Source organism: Petromyzon marinus, unplaced genomic scaffold (assembly GCF_048934315.1).
Source record: "Petromyzon marinus isolate PM22_M1 ecotype Great Lakes invasive population unplaced genomic scaffold, UKy_Petmar_22M1.pri1.0 PM_G_Scaffold_206, whole genome shotgun sequence".
NCBI lineage: Eukaryota > Metazoa > Chordata > Hyperoartia > Petromyzontiformes > Petromyzontidae > Petromyzon > Petromyzon marinus.
In genome coordinates, this window is record NW_027422769.1 from 1 (window position 1) to 20,114 (window position 20,114).

A 20,114-nucleotide genomic window follows, 5' to 3' on the forward strand; every position below is an offset into this window, starting at 1 on the left:
AAAGAAAAGAAAGAAAAGAAAAGAAAGAAGAAAGAAAGAAAAGAAAAGAAAGAAAAGAAAAGAAAGAAAGAAAGAAAGAAAGAAAGAAAAAGAAAGAAAGAAAGAAAAGAAAAGAAAGAAAGAAAGAAAGAAAAGAAAGAAAGAAAGAAAAGAAAGAAAAGAAAGAAAGAAAGAAAGAAAGAAAGAAAGAAAGAAAGAAAGAAAGAAAAGAAAGAAGAAAGAAAAAAAGAAGAAAGAAGAAAAAAGAAAGAAAGAAAAGAAAGAAAGAAAGAAAAAAAGAAAGAAAAAGAAAGAAAGAAAGAAAAAGAGGAAAAGAAAGAAAGAAAGAAAGAAAAGAAAAGAAAGAAAGAAAAGAAAGAAAGAAAGAAAGAAAGAAAGAAAGAAAGAAAGAAAAAAAGAAAAAGAAAGAAAGAAAGAAGAAAAAACCCTCCCCTCCCCTCCCTCCCCTCCCTCCCTCCCCTCTTTCCCCTCCCTCCCTCCCCTCCCCTTCCCCCCTCCCCTCCCTCCCTCCCTCCCTCCCTCCCACCCCTCCCTCCCTCCCCTCCCCTCGCTCCCTCCCTCCCCTCCCTCCCTCCCCTCCCTCCCTCCCTCCCCTCCTTCCCCTCCCCTCCCCTTCCTCCCCTCCCTCCCCTCCCTCCCCTCCCTCCCTCCCCTCCCCTTCCCCCCTCCCCTCCCTCCCTCCCACCCCTCCCTCCCTCCCCTCCCCTCCCTCCCTCCCTCCCCTCCCTCCCTCCCTCCCCTCCCCTCCCCTCCCTCCCTCCCTCCCTACCCTCCCCTCCCTCCCCTCCCCTCCCTCCCTCCCTCCCTCCCCTCCCCTCCCCTCCCTCCCCTCCCCTCCCTCAGCTCCCCTCCCTCCCCTCCATCCCCTCCCTCCCCTCCCTCCCTCCACTCCCTCCCCTCCCTCCCTCCCTTTTTCACTACATCATGAATATATTAATAAGTATAGACGTGTAAGTCACGTCTGCATTCCTCTGCACCTGACGTGTAGATGGTGTGGATATTCTTTTTTTCTGCCTGCAGCTGATGCTTCCTCTGCAGAATTGTTCTGATGGAGCAAAGGCACTCAGCGCAGCTCAGTACAAGTCAACAATGCGACCAGCGTGCATACAGCATGGACCGGACTGGAAATTTGACACGGCACCAGAGAAGTCACACAGGAGAGAAACCCTTTAAATGTACTGTGTGTGGGAAGGCATTTTTATGGTCATCTGCTCTTAAAAAACACCAGAGAATACACACAGGAGAGAAACCCTTCAAGTGTACTCTGTGCGGCAAGGCATTTTCAGATTCATATTATCTTGTAATACACCAGAGAACACACACGGGAGAGAAACCCTTCAAGTGCAGTGTTTGTGGGAAGGCATTTTCACGGTCATCTGCTCTTAAAAAACACCAGAGAACACACACGGGAGAGAAACCCTTCAAGTGTACTCTGTGCGGGAAGGCGTTTTCAGATTCATATAAGCTTGTAACACACCAGAGAACACACACGGGGGAGAAACCCTTCAGGTGCACTCTGTGCAGGAAGGCGTTTGCACATTCATCAAATCTTAAACTACACCAGAGAACACACACGGGAGAGAAACCCTTCAGGTGCACTCTGTGCGGGAAGGCGTTTGCACAGTCACCACATCTTAAAGTACACCAGAGAACACACACGGGAAAGAAACCCTTCAAGTGCAGTGTGTGTGGGAAGACATTTTCAGATTCATATAATCTCGTAATACACCAGAGAACACACACGGGAGAGAAACCCTTCAGGTGCACGATGTGCGGGATGGCGTTTACACAGTCATATCTTCTCGTAATACACCAAAGAACACACACAAAAGAGATACCCTTCAAGTGCAGTGTGTGTGGGAAGATATTTTCAGATTCATGTAATCTTGTAAAACACCAGAGAACACACACAGGAGAGAAGCCCTTCAAGTGTGCTCTGTGCGGGAAGGCGTTTGCACGTTCATCATATCTTGAAGTACACCAGAGAACACACACGGGAGAGAAACCCTTCAAGTGCAGTGTGTGCGTGAAGGCATTTGCACAGTCATCTACTCTTGTAAAACACCAGAGAACACACACGGGAGAGAAACCCTTCAAGTGTACTCTGTGCAGAAAGCCGTTTGCAGATTCATCAACTCTTCGAAGACCACAGAGAACACAGAAGCATCAGAAGATCCACAAGGAGTGGAGTCTGAATTCAGCTTGTGAAAGTCAAAGTGCCGCAATGAGCCCATCCCTCATGAAACACGAACCGGACGAAAATCCCATCTTGGACACTTTTAAAGGTATAAAGGTGAAATATGAAGAGGTGAAGTTGAAATGTGAAGAAGTGATGGTGAAATGTGAAGAAGTGATGAGCGAAGAAGTGAAGGTAAAATGTGAAGATGAAGATTCAACTCCAAAATGGGACCTTCACATCGTGAAGCAGGAGAAGAACTCTGACTGTGAGTCAGAGTGAGGCAACTCCCAGCAGTTTGTGGAAGTGGAGGTGTGGGTGGACTTGCTCCTAGACAATACAAAGTCAAGTGGAGACCCGGTAGATGTGTAAGCCAGAGACGATGTCGCTTCAATAGATGCACCTTTGTCACAGGCCTTTAATGACAGGAATGTGAAGTTGAACACTTTGTGGGCCCGTGGGTTGGGTAGATCTCTAACATGGTGCTTGCTTAATCGCCTCAGCAACTCGGAGTTTTGTATCTAATCTCAAACGCTCGAAGAGCATCCCCAAGTAGCAGCTGTCCCTGTGTGGCACAAGGTGGTGGCCCTGCACCGGCCTGCATGTGGACAAGAGCCTATCCATAGGGGGCGATGATTGATGTGTCATCTTAGTTGTGTAGTTTGTAGGTAATTTTTAGAATTTGCTACATTTTCACTCAGATGCCAGCATGCAATGGCCTACTCGTTTTGAATGACACAATAGTATGTTTTACATACACTGTGAAGCAGACTGTGCAACTCTTTTTTAAAAGCTTGTTAATACGATGTAACGTGATGCAGTATATTTCACTGAAGTAATCCAATTTTGTTAATATGCCTGTCAATAATTTAGAATGAATACTTGTCTGATTTTGTGCATACTTGTAACATTTGATCTGTAACGGTCAAACATTGAATAAGTGATGTTAGGACAAAGTGTGCGTGTCTGTTTGAAAGTAACCTGTACAGAGAACTCAGGTGGGACCCGTTGTTCTTGTGATACAGGTCAAATGGTGTTTTTGTGTTCCACGAAGCATCTGGAGCAACGCATTGTCTTTGAAATAGGTAGCACGCTCGGATCATTCATCAGTTACAAGGCATACCACTTAAAAGTTACACGTATAGGAGGAGGTACATTCTCTACAACACGAATTATAGTTTTGTCTTACGTGTTGAGGCCATGTGATGTGTCGAAGGCTCTCTGCCAGCTCACAGGACAGACCCAAGTTGCCATGTGCTCAATAAGATGACTGACAGAGGCACCACTGCACCGACTTGGTGTGGCTGACGCTCCGCTCGTTGTCGTGAGCGTCGCTCATCCGCCCTCCGTTGTTACTGGAGGGCGACTGCCTCCAACTGCCCAGCAGCGTGCTTCACGAGCCTCCTCCACAGAGGCCGATCTTGACACCGCTGGTACCGGTCATCGGCAAGTCCACTCAGCTCCACATCTTTATGTACAGCATCAGTCCATACATCTTTAAGAGGGTTATCGAAATGCCATGCAACAGACAGATGGGCAGATATGAACAAACAGAGCTAATGCATTAACATCTCAACCTTGGTTGGAAAGCGTTAAAAAGGAATGTCTTATTTGACCTGAACTGCATATTGTTTGATTTGAGTTAAGGACAATAAAAAAACTAATACAGAGATCGTGCACTCACATCAGTCTGGGTTAGCGCGTGAGAGGACCTGTAATACTATGATCTCACCAGATACGGAGACATTGGCATTAATGCAGATTTGAGGCTATGCGGATGGCTTTGAACCCAATGCACCCTTCAATGGTAATGCACATAATAGAGACATGCTTTGTTCACTTTTCTAAACCCATGCTTTTAAAATAATCTCAAGCAATTTTCTCTGCCAGTCATGTTGCCTGATCTTATTGCACTCACGCAAAGACAAAGATCCCCCATATAGCCTTAACAGACTGTAGGGGCAAGTGCTGTTAGCGAGCACCTATGAAGGCCGGAACGGTACACGAGGGAGTAGGTGGCCAGCACCACGCCCGACCGCCTTTGTCTCCCTAGTCGCCATGTTTACACACCGTACCAGGTACTCACACACTCACACACACACAAAGATCCCCCGTACAGCCTTCAACAGACTGCTGGGGCAAGTGCTTTTGGTGAGCTCCTATAAACGCTGGCACGCACAGCACTCGAGGGGGAGGGTGGCCAACACCGCACCGGGCCGCCTTTGTCTCCCCTGATATTTACACACCACACTAGGAAGTCATTCAAGACTACATCGATGTAGGGAAAACCCAGGACTGGTTTAAATATCTGCCACTGTTGTTTGTCATGAGCAGGAATACAATTTGGGTCACCGGGTTACGGAGTGCAGTGCGATAGCCACTAAATTACCGCTCCCCACTCATACACAACAACAAGAACAAAGATCCCCGGTAGAGCATTAACAGACTCTAGGGGCAAGTGCTGTTAGCGAGCACCTATGAAGGCTGACACGGCACACGAGGGGGGTGGGTAGCCAGCACCGCGCCCGGCCGCCTTTGTATCCCGAGTGGCGATGCTTGCATCACACTGGATACTCATCTTTAGGCTGAGTCGACCTAGGGAAGGCCCAGGACCGGTTCAGATAATCGTCACTGGCGGTGTTGGCCGTGAGCAGGAAACAAACCCGTGTCTCCGGGTTCGTAGCGCAGCATAGCGCTAACCGCTGCCCTACCGCTCGTACAAAGATACGTTTAAACACGCGCACGCAAATACACATTCTGTTTGACTAACACTTCTTTCAAACCGTACGTAGCCAAGCATTTCCGTTGTTGAGTTTCTGGATAATGTTTTGGAATTACCACAATTTTGACCGTGACACCAACATGCAATGACCTGTGCGTTGTGAGTGACACAATACTCTGTTTTACATCCGCCGTGAAGCAGAACAGCACATATTGTGGTGAATGTTACTGGGGTGGCCAGGTGTGCCTGTCGGATTTGAACTTTGAACCTCTGCAACAAATAGAGAATGCGCTACCATATTCCTGGTTCTTTCGGTAAAGTCACGTAGATAGAATACAAAAAATAAACAAAATAAAAATACGAATAAATAAAAATAATAATAAAAAAATAATTTGATGATAAGATGCCATGGGTCGACTGACTCAGATGACTGGCTAATGCACCACCTTTGCCCCCCACTACCCACACACACACAGTGTGTGTATGTACACACAATAATGTCCACGTTGTTGTTGCTGCGTTCACGCACCCAAGGGAGGGGGCAATGGAAAATGAATCTAAATCAACTTAAACTCCATCCCCGCTCTGCGACGTCACCACTCAGCATGACCTCATCGGCATGAAGTGCCATCGGGAGGTGTACTTCGCTAGTGACGTCATGTCACCAAGGTATTCACACTCTGCCAACCTCGTCCACAGCGCTCTTGAGCGTGACGTTACCTCCGCTTGGGTCACTGCCGATGTCAATCCAGTGCCAATCCTTATTTGGGCAAAGCTACGCCCAGTGACTGGCGGTTCATTAACATAATGTATCCGTTGAAGCCGTCGAGTTCAGCAGCCATGCCCCATCTCTCGACATATGGCCGGTTTACATTAACATAATCTATTCAGTTGCCGAGTCGCTTATTATGGGAGGGGCGTGTCTCTTACTCCGGAAGTGACGTCATGTTACCTGCTTACCCACGTGACGTCGCGAGGTAACAGGAGGCTGCCGATCCGTGCTTGCACTGAAATCCGAGGTGAGAAATTCTCATGGTGGTAGTGGTGATGGTGGTTGTGGTGGTGGTGGTTGTTGTTGTTTACCAAGGTAGAGCCTCTCTCTCTCTCAGGGATGTCAATTGAGTAGCAGCGAGCATGGGAATCGATGTCCAGGTTGGAACTTTACAACGCGGGGCCTAGCCACGCGTGGCCTTGCCTCCTGCCCTCGCCTGATTGCATTCACTTTAATTATCTCGCTTAAGTTTAATTTGTCTTCACCCGGCTCGCCACTTTGTAACTTTGTTTTATTGTCAATATTCACGCAGTTTTTATTTTCTTTTGTTACCAGGCCAAGCCCGCTTGAGCTGCTATACCGCTCTTGTTATCAGAAGCCACCTGCCCACAACAACACAAGGTGAGGCTTTGTCAACGTGTGTGAATGTTTTGACTTAAAACTTCGGTGACTGCAGGAATTAATATTCTTGGTTCTTTCGGTAAAGTCACGTAGATAGAAAATAACAATAACAGAATAATTTTTCTGTTTTAAATGAAGCAAAAAACCCTACGACGTTTCTATGGCAAAATTAATGTTGAAGATGCGAGGGCTTACAGGAATATTTATGACATTTGCCCTCTCATTGCGTGCCATGACAGTGCTGTTTGCACAGTCATACATAGTCACTGTAAGATGTTTTTCTTGGTCGTGTTTTTGTTTTGTTGCTTGTGGTTGCACCCGATTCAAGAGCCGAATGGCTCACGGGACTATAACCAAAATAAATAAAAATGAAAATCAAAAAACTAAAACCGCGTGATGAATTTTGGGAAAGTTTTTCACTGCATCTCCAAATATATATAAAAGGCAAAGTTGTGATTGCGTGTGTTGTCTGTTCAAAATGTTTAGCGTACTTCCCGACATGCAACAAACTGGAAATTTGCCATGTGGGTACTTTCCAGACTGTACACCATACAAACATTATACAAATACACTTTTGTGTTTTTGTTGGGGGGAGGGAGCTCAATAATGTATAGATTTTTTGCACGGCAAGTGAGCTGTGACGTCAAATCTGTCACGTGACCCGCGCATGTGGAAGCGTAACGCATTGTAGTGTAGCGGTTAGCGTTGTGTTTGTGTGTATGTGTGTCTGTGTGTGTGTATCTGTGTGTGTCTGTGTGTGTCTGTGTATCTGTGTGTGTGTGTCTGTGTGTGTGTCTGTGTTTGTGTGTGTCTGTATCTGTGTGTTTGTATCTGTGTGTGTGTATGTGTGTCTGTGTGTGTGTGTGTATGTCTGTGTGTGTATCTGTGTGTGTGTGTGGAAAAGTAACTCATTGTAGTGTAGCGGTTAGCGCTACGCTGCGCAACGAACCCGGCGACCCGAGTTCGATTCCCGCTCACGGCCACCACCGGTAATGATTATTTGAACCGCTTCTGGGTCTGCCCTAGGTAGACTCAGCCTAAAACGAGTAACTGTCGTGGTGTGAACATCGCCACTGGGGAGACAAAGGCGACCGGACGTGGGGATCCAAGTCCCGGGCGAAGCCAGGTAGTACAGCTAGTCATGAATACATGAATGAATATAGACGTGTAAGTCACGTGTGACTGTTTATATTCATTCCTCCATGGCTCGATACTGACGTGTAGATGGTGTGGATATTCTTATTTTCTGTCTGCAGCTGACCCTGGTCTGATGGAGCAAATGCACTCAGCACAGCAGCTCGGTACGACAAGTCAACAATGCGACCAGCGTGCATACGGCACGGATCGGACTGGAAATTTGACACAGCACCAGAGAACTCGCACAGGAGAGAAACCCTTCAAGTGCACTGTGTGTGACAAGGCATTTTCAGATTCATCGGCTCTTAAAAAAAACCAGAGAACACACACGGGAGAGAAACCCTTCAAGTGCACTGTGTGTGGGAAGGCATTTTCAGATTCATCGACTCTTAAAAAACACCAGAGAACACACACGGGAGAGAAACCCTTCAAGTGCACTGTGTGTGGGAAGGCATTTTCACAGTCATCTGCTCTTAAAATTCACCAGAGAACACACACGGGAGAGAAACCCTTCAAGTGTGTGTGGGAAGGCATTTTCTGATTCATCTACTCTTAAAAAACACCAGAGAACACACACGGGAGAGAAACCCTTAAAGTGCAGTGTGTGTGGAAAGGCATTTTCAGATTCATCTCATCTTCAAAGACACCAGAGAACACACACGGGAGAGAAACCCTTCAAGTGCAGTGTGTGTGGGAAGACATTTTCAGATTCATTTGCTCTTAAAACACACCAGAGAACACACATGAGAGAGAAATCCTTCAAGTGCAGTGTGTGTGGAAAGGCATTTTCAGATTCATCTCATCTTCAAAGACACCAGAGAACACACACGGGAGAGAAACCCTTCAAGTGCAGTGTGTGTGGGACGGCATTTTCAGATTCATCTACTCTTAAAAAACACCAGAGAACACACACGGGAGAGAAACCCTTCAAGTGCAGTGTGTGTGGGAAGGCATTTTCAGATTCATTTGCTCTTAAAACACACCAGAGAACACACACGGGAGAGAAACCCTTCAAGTGCAGTGTGTGTGGGAAGGCATTTTCAGATTCATCTCATCTTCAAAGACACCAGAGAACACACACAGGAGAGAAACCCTTCAAGTGCAGTGTGTGTGGGAATACATTTTCATATTCATTTGCTCTTAAAACACACCAGAGAACACACATGGGAGAGAAATCCTTCAAGTGCAGTGTGTGTGGAAAGGCATTTTCAGATTCATCTCATCTTCAAAGACACCAGAGAACACACACGGGAGAGAAACCCTTCAAGTGCAGTGTGTGTGGGAAGACATTTTCAGATTCATCTACTCTTAAAACACCAGAGAACACACATGGGAGAGAAACCCTTCAAGTGCAGTTTGTGTGGAAAGGCATTTTCAGATATATCTCATCTTTAAAGACACCAGAGAACACACACGGGAGAGAAACCCTTCAAGTGCAGTGTGTGTGGGAAGACATTTTCAGATTCATCTACTCTTAAAACACACCATAGAACACACACGGGAGAGAAACCCTTCAGGTGCAGTGTGTGTGGGAAGACATTTTCATGGTCATCTGCTCTTAAAACACACCAGAGAACACACACGGGAGAGAAACCCTTCAAGTGCAGTGTGTGTGTGAAGACATTTTCAGATTCATTTGCTCTTAAAACACACCAGAGAACACACACGGGAGAGAAACCCTTCAAGTGCAGTGTGTGTGTGAAGGCATTTTCATGGTCATCTGCTCTTAAAACACACCAGAGAACACACACGGGAGAGAAAACCTTCAGGTGCAGTGTGTGTGGGAAGACATTTTCAGATTCATCTACTCTTAAAAAACACCAGAGAACACACACGGGAGAGAAACCCTTCAAGTGCAGTGTTTGTGGGAAGACATTTTCACGGTCATCTGTTCTTAAAACACACCAGAGAACACACGGGAGAGAAACCCTTGTGCAGTGTGTGTGGGAAGACATTTTCTGATTCATCTGCTTTTAAAAAACACCAGAGAACACACACAGGAGAGAAACCCTTCAGGTGCAGTGTGTGGGAAGACATTTTCAGATTCATCTACTCTTAAAAAACACCAGAGAACACACAGGAGAGAAACCCTTCAAGTGCAGTGTTTGTGGGAAGACATTTTCACGGTCATCTGCTCTTAAAAAACACCAGAGAACACACGGGAGAGAAACCCTTCAAGTGCAGTGTGTGCGGGAAAGCATTTGCACATTAATCAAATCTTCAAGTACACCAGAGAACACAGACAGGAGAGAAACCCTTGTACACTCTGTGTGGGATGATGTTTGCACAGTCATCACATCTTAAAGTACACCAGAGAACACACACAGGAGAGAAACCCTTCAGGTGCACTCTGCGGGAAGGCATTTGCACATTCATAAAATCTTCAAGTACACCAGAGAACACGGAAGCATCAGAAGATCTGCAAGGAGTGGAATCTGAAATCAGCTTGTGAAAGTCAAAGTGCCACAATAAGCCCATCCTTCAAGAAACAAGAACCGGACGAAAATCCCAGCTTGGACACTTTTAAAGGTTTCGAGGTGAAATATGAAGAGGTGATGGTGAAGAGGGAAGAAGTGATGGTGAAGAGGGAAGAAGTGAAGGTGAAATGTGAAGATGAAGATTCAACTCCAAAATGGGACCTTCACATCGATGGAGGCAACGTGAAGCAGGAGGAGAATTCTGACTGTGAGGCAGAGCGAGGCAACTCCCAGCAGTTTGTGGAAGTGGAGGTGTGGGTGGACTTCCTCCGAGACAATCCAAAGTCAAGTGGAGACCCGGTAGATGTGTAAGCCAGAGACGATGTCGCTACAATAGATGCACCTTTGTCACAGGCCTTTAATGACAATGTGAAGTTGAACACTTTGTGGGCCCGTGGGTTGGGTAGATCTCTAACCAGGAGCAAGAGCCAATAAGCTCCCAAGCATTCACTATGTTATCATAATTGCTTTTACACGGTGCTTGCTTAACCGCCTCAGCAACTCGGAGTTTTGTGTCGTACCTCGTCTGAAACACTCGAAGAGCATCCCCAAGTAGCAGCTGCCCCTGTGTGGCACAAGGTGGTGGCCCTGCACCGGCCTGCATGTGGACAAGAGCCTGTCAGTAGGGGGCGATGATTGATGTGTCATCTTAGTTGTGTAGTTTGTAGGTAATGTTTAGAATTTGCTACATTTTCACTCAGACGCCAGCATGCAATGGCCTACTCGTTTTGAATGACACAATAGTATGTTTTACATACACTGTGAAGCAGACTGTGCATTTTTTTAAAAGCTTCTTGTTGATACGATGTAACGTGATGCAGTATATTTCACTGCAGTAATCCAATTTTGTTAATATGCCTGTCAATAATTTAGAATGTATACTTGTCTGGTTTTGTGCATACTTGTAACATTTGATCTGTAAGGGTCAAACATTGAATAAGTGATGTTAGGACAAAGTGTGTCTGTTTGAAAGTAACCTGTACAGAGAACTCAGGTGAGACCCGTTGTTCTTGTGATACAGGTCAAAAGGTATTTTTTTGTTCCACGAAGCATCTGGAGCAACTCATTGTCTTTGAAATAGGTGGCACACTCGGATCATTCATCAGTTACAAGGCATCCACTTAAAAGTTACACGTATAGGAGGAGGTACATTCTCTACAACACGAATTGTAGTTTTGTCTTACGTGTTGACGTAGATTTTGTCTAACTGGGACTAGAAATGCTCCTTGCTGATTGACGTCTGGATGTTCATAACCATCGGTTGAAGCAAACCCCACTGCTGTTGTTGAGACGCTGTATACCAATAAGGGTCCAACACATTGACGGCCTTCAGGCCAGGAAAGTCACAACATTTGCACACGAAGGACGCATTAACGCAAGTACCCCATGCTCCGTTTTGAAGTTTTAAAATGAAACATCTTTGAATTGTGTTGTGTTTTGAATTAGATGATTTTATTTCCTCATTAAAAGCTTGTATCAATTTACATCTGGAAGACTTCATTGAAAAGGACATTTCGTGTGAATTTTCTCTCATTAAGTAGATGGCCTTGCCGGGGGTTTGGTTCAATGTGGACACAAACATGGTACATACACAGTGTATACACACAGTGTACACAGTGTACACACAGTGGCACACAGTGACACAGTGACACTGTGCACACGCAGTGTACACACTGTGTCAGTGTACACACAGTGACACAGAGTGTAAACTGTGTGTGTGTACACTGTGTGTGTGTGTACACTGTGTGTACACACACACACAGTTTACTCAGTGACACACAGTTTACTCAGTGACACACAGTGACACAGTGACACAACAACCGCCATTCGCCACTAAGTGGCGGTGACGTCACCACGACGCTTGTGCCAGGCACAGTGACACACACACAGTGACACAGTGACACACAGCGACACACAGTGACACAGTGACACAGTGTATACACATAGTGTACACACACTGTACACACAGTGTATACACAGTGTACACACACACATAGTGTACACACACAGTGACAGTGACACACATAGTGTGCACACACAGTGACACACAGTGACACTGTACACACACAGTGTACACACAGTGACACAGTGACATACACACAGTGACACAGTGACATAACAACCGCCATTCGCCACTAAGTGGCGGTGACGTCACCACGACGCTTGTGCCAGGCACAGTGACACACACACAGTGACACAGTGATACACACAGCGACACACAGTGACCCACAGTGTATACACACAGTGTACACACAGTGTATACACACGCAGTGTATACACAGTGATACAGTGTACACACACAGTGTACACACAATGTATATACGTACACAGTGTACATACACACACTGTACACACACAGTGTACACACACAGTGACACACACAGTGACACAGTGTACACATACACACAGTGTACACACACACAGTGTACACACACAGTGTACACATACACACAGTGTACACACACACAGTGTATGCACAATAATGTCCACGTTGTTGCTGAGCTCACGCACCCAAGGGAGGGAGCAATGGAAAATGAATCTAAATCAACTTAAACTCCAACTCTGTGACATCACCACTCTGCATTACCTCATCGGCGTGAAACGCCAGGGGGAGGTGTACCTCGCTAGTGACGTCATGTCACCAAGGTGTTCACCCCAACCCCGTCCACCGCGCTCTTGAGCATAACGTCACCTCCGCTTGGGTCACTGCCGATATCGTTCCAGTGGCAATCCTTATTTGGGCAAAGCTATGCCCAGTACTCTTTGGTTCTATTGGGTAAATTCTAGATTTAAAGCTTTCGTGACTGCTAGGATCCATACTCTTTGGTTCTATTGGGTAAAGTCACATAGGTGAAAATAAAATAAAAAAAATAACAAAAAATCACGACGTTTCGGCCACAACACAAGCGGCCTTAATCAGGTGAAGGGACGAGACTGTCTGGAGGACAGCGCTGGAGTGGAAGAAGCCACGCTTAGATCACGACCTTTAAGCTGTGTGAGAAGAAAAAGACCAAGCGCCTTGACAAAGGAATTAGCATATAATTTAGCATTGAAATGGCTCATTGAAATAGCTAAGTTAAAGTATACACATCCGCAGAGGTACCCCTTGACAAAGGAATAAGCATAAAATTTAGCATTGAAATAGCTGAGTGATTAGCTTGTAACTGGTCACAGAAATAGCTATGTTAAAGTCAGAGCATATACATTCACCGAGGCACCTAGTACTCATCACGCCCAGTGACTGGCGGCTCATTAACATAATGTATCCCTTAAAGCCGTCAGCGCCCACGGCCCCATCCCTCCATTTATGGGCCGGCCTCATTAACATAATTTCTTCAGTTGGAGAGCAGCTCTTGGGAGGGAAGTGACGTCATACTACTTCCTGCTGTCGCGAGGTAACAGGAAGCTGCCGTGTGCGCGCTTGCACTGAAATCTGAGGTGAGAAATTCTCATCGTTGTGGTGGTGGTGGTCGTTGTGGTGGTGGTGGTTGTTGTTGTTGTTTACCAAGGTAGAGCCTCGCTCTCTCTCTCGTAGGGATGTCAGTTGAGTAGCAGCGAGCATGGGAATCGATGTCCAGGTTGGAACTTTACAACGCGGGGCCTAGCCACGCGGGGCCTTGCCTCCTGCCCTCGCCTGATTGCGTTTACTTTAATTATCTCGCTTAAGTTTAATTTGTCTTCACCCGGCTCACCACTTTGTAACGTTGTTTTATTGTAAATATTCACGCAATTTTTATTTTCATTTTTTTTCACCAGGCCAAGCCCGCTTGAGCTGCTATACCGCTCTTGTTATCAGAAGCGACTTGCCCACAACAACACAAGGTGAGGCTTTGTCAACGTGTGTGAATGTTTTGACTTAAAACTTTGGTGACTGCAGGAATTAATATTCTTGGTTCTTTCGGTAAAATCACGTAGATAGAAAATTTAATAAAAATAACATAATGAAAATAAATAAATAAATTGCAAATAAAGCAAAAAAACTCACGCTTTGAACACAAGCAGTCTTTATTTAATGTAATTGTATTATCAGTTATTGTTATTTTCTATCTACGTAACTTTACCGAAAGAAACAAGAATACGTGTGTCAATGTCTATCGGTCAAAGACGCTCAGCGGAGAGACGCGCAAACTCCAAATATACAGCAGGCGTCAGGGTCGGGATCGAACCCACGACTTCCTGTATACCAGGTGAGGTAGTTAACATCTCACCACGGAGAGAGACACGCAAACTCCAGTTAGCCTCGGCTATGTTCGTTGATCCTCAATTAATTACTTGGTGGAGTGAGGAAGCATTCATGCCAAGCAGATGAAGGTGGCCAGGCGTGATTCTAGACACGTCACCGCCTGTTTACTCAGTGACAGTGTCAAGTTTGTGTTTGCAGTAACGTCTATTAACTCTGTTGAACACGGAGGTTATAGCGTAACAATAGTTTATTTTTGTTTTCCTCTGGAACTCTTTATAATAATGGAAACAGGAGGTGAACACAGCACACACATGCAGCTGAAGTCGGAACTGTTCATCCCAGCATTTAAGGACATCTGAGCCTGGATTCACACCTCTAAGTTGTGATTGAACATTAATTTATGAATTTCTGCACAACACAAATAGTATTGTTTTCAACACCCTTTGCTATGTCAGCTGAATTTAGCTCTCATAAATATTCCTTTTGTAGCCAGACAGCCGAAATTGTGTGCTCGGAGTTTTTGGTGAACATTCATTTTGAAGATACGAGGGCTTCCAGGCATATTAATGACATTTGCCCTCTCATTGTGTGCCATAACAGCCCTGTGATTAATTTGGGACACTTTTTCACTACATCATGAATATATGAATAAGTATAAACATGTAAGTCACATGTGACTATATATGCATTCCTCTGTGCCTCGATACTGTCGTGTAGATGGCGTGGATATTATTTTTTTCTGTCTGCAGCTGACGCTGGTCTGATGGAGCATAGGCAGTCAGCACAGCAGCTCGGTATGACAAGGCAACAATGCGACCAGCGTGCATACAGCACGGATCGGACTGGAAATTTGACACGGCACCAGAGAACACACACGGGAGAGAAACCCTTCAAGTGCAGTGTGTGTGGGAAGGCATTTTCAGATTCATTTGCTCTTAAAACACACCAGAGAACACACGCGGGAGAGAAACCCTTCAAGTGCAGTGTGTGTGGGAAGGCGTTTTCAGATTCATCTCATCTTCAAAGACACCAGAGAACACACACGGGAGAGAAACCCTTCAAGTGCAGTGTGTGTGGGAAGACATTTTCAGATTCATTTGCTCTTAAAACACACCAGAGAACACACACGGGAGAGAAACCTTTCAAGTGCAGTGTGTGTGGGAAGACATTTTCAGATTCATCTACTCTTAAAAAACACCAGAGAACACACACGGGAGAGAAACCCTTCAAATGCACTGTGTGTGGGAAGACATTTTCAGATTCATCTACTCTTAAAACACACCAGAGAACACACACGGGAGAGAAACCCTTCAGGTGCAGTGTGTGTGGGAAGACATTTTCATGGTCATCCACTCTTAAAACACACCATAGAACACACACGGGAGAGAAACCCTTCAAGTGCAGTGTGTGTGGGAAGACATTTTCAGATTCATCTACTCTTAAAAAACACCAGAGAACACACACGGGAGAGAAACCCTTCAGGTGCAGTGTGTGTGGGAAGGCTTTTTCAGATTCATTTGCTCTTAAAACACACCAGAGAACACACACCGGAGAGAAACCCTTCAAGTGCAGTGTGTGTGGGAAGGCATTTTCAGATTCATCTCATCTTCGAAGACACCAGAGAACACACACGGGAGAGAAACCCTTCAAGTGCAGTGTGTGTGGGAAGGCATTTTCAGATTCATTTGCTCTTAAAACACACCGGAGAACACACACGGGAGAGAAACCCTTCAAGTGCAGTGTGTGTGGGAAGACATTTTCAGATTCATCTACTCTTAAAACACACCAGAGAACACACACGGGAGAGAAACCCTTCAGGTGCAGTGTGTGTGGGAAGGCATTTTCAGATTCATCTCATCTTCAAAGACACCAGAGAACACACACGGGAGAGAAACCCTTCAAGTGCAGTGTGTGTGGGAAGGCATTTTTAGATTCATCTCATCTTGAAAGACACCAGAGAACACACGGGAGAGAAACCCTTCAAGTGCAGTGTGTGTGGGAAGACATTTTCATGGTCATCCGCTCTTAAAACACACCAGAGAACACACACGGGAGAGAAACCCTTCAAGTGCAGTGTGTGTGGGAAGACATTTTCAGATTCATCTACTCTTAAAAAACACCAGAGAACACACACGGGAGAGAAACCCTTCAGGTGCAGTGTGTGTGGGAAGGCATTTTCAGATTAATTTGCTCTTAAAACACACCAGAGAACACACACCGGAGAGAAACCCTTCAAGTGCAGTGTGTGTGGGAAGGCATTTTCAGATTCATCTCATCTTCAAAGACACCAGAGAACACACACGGGAGAGAAACCCTTCAAGTGCAGTGTGTGTGGGAAGACATTTTCAGATTCATTTGCTCTTAAAACACACCAGAGAACACACACGGGAGAGAAACCCTTCAAGTGCAGTGTGTGTGGAAAGGCATTTTCACAGTCATTTGCTCTTAAAAAACACCAGAGAACACACACGGGAGAGAAACCCTTCAAATGCACTGTGTGTGGGAAGACTTCAGATTCATCTACTCTTAAAACACACCAGAGAACACACACGGGAGAGAAACCCATCGGGCGCAGTGTGTGTGGGAGGACATTTTCAGATTCATCTACTCTTAAAAAACACCAGAGAACACACACGCGAGAGAAACCCTTCAAGTGCAGTGTGTGTGGGAAGACATTTTCATGGTCATCTCTTAAAAAACACCAGAGAACACACGGGAGAGAAACCCTTCAGGTGCAGTGTGTGTCGGAAGACATTTTCAGGTTCATTTGCTCTTAAAACACACCAGAGAACACACACGGGAGAGAAACCCTTCAAGTGCAGTGTGTGTGGGAAGGCATTTGCAAATTCATCAAATCTTCAAGTACACCAGAGAACGCACAAGCATCAGAAGATCCACAAGGAGTGCAGTCTGAAATCAGCTTGTGAAAGTCAAAGTGCCGCAATGAGCCCATCCCTCATGAAACACGAACCGGATGAAAATCCCAGCTTGGACACTTTTAAAGGTATCGAGGTGAAATATGAAGAGGTGATGGTGAAATGTGAAGAAGTGAAGGTGAAATGTGAAGAAGTGATGGTGAAGAGTGAAGAAGTGAAGGTGAAATGTGAAGATGAAGATTCAAATCCAAAATGGGACCTTCACATCGATTGAGGCAATGTGAAGCAGGAGGAGAATTCTGACTGTGAGGCAGAGCGAGGCAACTCCCAGCAGTTTGTGGAAGTGGAGGTGTGGGTGGACTTCCTCCGAGACAATACAAAGTCAAGTGGAGACCCGGTAGATGTGTAAGCTTGAGACGATGTCGCTCCAATAGATGCACCTTTGTCACAGGCCTTTAATGACAGGAACTTGAAGTTGGACACTCAGTTTCTTGGTTCAACCTGCAGGGTAAGAGCGGCCAGTCTTTGTGGACCTGTGGGTTGGGTAGATCTTTAACCAGGAGCGAGAGACAATAAGCCCCCAAGCATTCACTATGTTATAATAATTGCATTTACACGGTGCTTTCTTAACCGCCTCAGCAACTCCCGAGTTTTGTATCTCGTCTGAAGCACTCGAAGAGCATCCCCAAGTAGCAGCTGCCCCTGTGTGGCACAAGGTGGTGGCCCTGCACCGGCCTGCATGTGGACAAGAGCCTGTCAGTAGGGGGCGATGATTGATGCGTCATCTCAGTTGTGTAGTTTGTAGGCAATCTTGATTCGAAGCTTTCGTGACTGCAGGAATCCACACTCTTGAATTATTTCAGTAAAGTCACCACGTAGTAGAAACATAACAGATCACGGCGTTTAGATCACAACACAAGCAATCGTCATCAGGTGGGACAACCACAGCAAGAGAAACTGCTGAAGTAGTAGGCGCCTACTCCAGCAGTTTCTTCTTCTTGCTGCTGTGCTTGTCCCACTTGATGACGATTGCTTGTGTTGCCATCGAAACGCCGTCATCTATTATTTGTAGCGTAATGTTTAGAATTTGATACATTTTGACCCAGACGCCAGCATGCAACGGCCTACTCGTTTTGAATGACGCAACAATAGTACGTTGTACATACACTGTTAAGCAGACGGTGCATATTTGTTAAATAACTTCTTGTTAATACGATGTAACGTGATGCAGTCAATTTCGCTGCAGTAATTCATTTTTGTTAATATGCCCGTCAATGATTTAGAATGAATACCGCGTCTGATTGTGCGCGTGTATGTAACATTTTGTCTGAGGGTTAAACATTGAATAAGTGATGTTAGGACAAAGTGTGTGTGTGTGTTTGGAAGTAACCTGTACAGATCACTCGGGTGAGACCCGTTCTTGTGATACAGGTCAAAGGGTACTTTTGTGTTTCACAAAGCGTCTGCCTCTGGAGCAACTCATTGTCTTTGAAATAGGTAGCACGCTCGGATCATTCATCAGTTACAAGGCATACCACTTGAAAGTTACACGTATAGGAGGAGGTACATTCTCTACAACACGAATTGTACTTTTGTCTTACGTGTTCACGTAGATTTTGTCTAACTGGGACTAGAAATGCTCCTTGCTGATTCACGTCTGGATGTTCGTACCTATCGGTTGAAGCAAACCCCACTGCTGTTGTTGAGACGCTGGGCACCAATAAGGTTCCAACACATTGACGGCCTTCAGACCAGGAAAGTCACAACATTTGCACACGAAGGACGCATTCACGCAAGTGCCCCATGCTCCGTTTTTGAAGTTTTAAAATGAAACATCTTTGAATTGTGTTGTGTTTTAAATTAGATGATTTTATTTCTTCATTAAAAGCTTGTATCAATTTACATCTGGAAGACTTCATTGAAAAGGACATTTCATGTGAATTTCTCTCGTCATTAAGTAGACGGTCTTGCCGGGGGTTCGGTTCGATGCGGACACAAACAGTGTACACACACAGTGTACACACCCACAGTGTACACACACACAGTGTACACACACACAGTGTACACACACAGTGTATACACACAGTGTACACACAGTGTACACACACTGTACATACAGTGTACACACACAGTCTATACACACAGTGTACACACACAGAGTGTACACACATAGTGTATACACAATTAGTGTACACACACAGGGTATACACAGTGTACACACACACAGTGTACACAAACAGTGTACACACAGTGTACACACTGTACACACACAGTGTACACACACACTGTATACACAGTGTACACACACACAGTGTACACACACAGTGTATACACACAGGTAGACGCACACACACAGGTAGACACACACACTGTACACACACAGTGTATACACACAGCGACACACAGTGACACACACAGTGTACACACACACACAGTGTATACACAATAATGTCCACGTTGTTGTTGCTGAGCTCACACACCCAAGGGAGGGAGCAATGGAAAATGAATCTAAATCAACTTAAACTCCAACTCTGTGACGTCACCACTCTTAATTACCTCATCGGCGTGAAACGCCAGGGTGAGGTGTACCTCGCTAGTGACGTCATGTCACTAAGGTATTCATCCCTCCCCTGTCCACCGCGCTCTTGAGTGTGACGTCATCTCCGTTTGGAGATCATTGGAGATCGTCATCTCCAGTGGCAATCCTTTTTTGGCAAAGCTACGCCCGGTGACTGGTAGCTCATTAACATAATGTGCCCGTTAAAGCCGTCGCGAGTTTATTGCGACGGGTTCAGCGCCCACGCCCCCATCCCTCAACATATGGGCTGGCTTCATTAACATAATTTATTCAGGTAGAGAGCCGCTCGTGGGAGGGAAGTGACGTCATACTACTTCCTGCTGTCGCGAGGCAACAGGAAGCTGTCGTGTGCGCGCTTGCACTGAAATCCGACGTGAGAAATTCTCATCGTTGTGGTGGTGGTGGTGGTTGTGGTGGTGGTGGTCGTGGTTGTGGTGGTTGTTGTTGTTTACCAAGGTAGAGCCTCGCTCTCTCTCGTAGGAATGTCAATTGAGTAGCAGCGAGCATTGGAATCGATGTCCAGGTTGGAACTTTACAGCGCGGGGCCTAGCCAAGCGGGGCCTTGCCTCCTG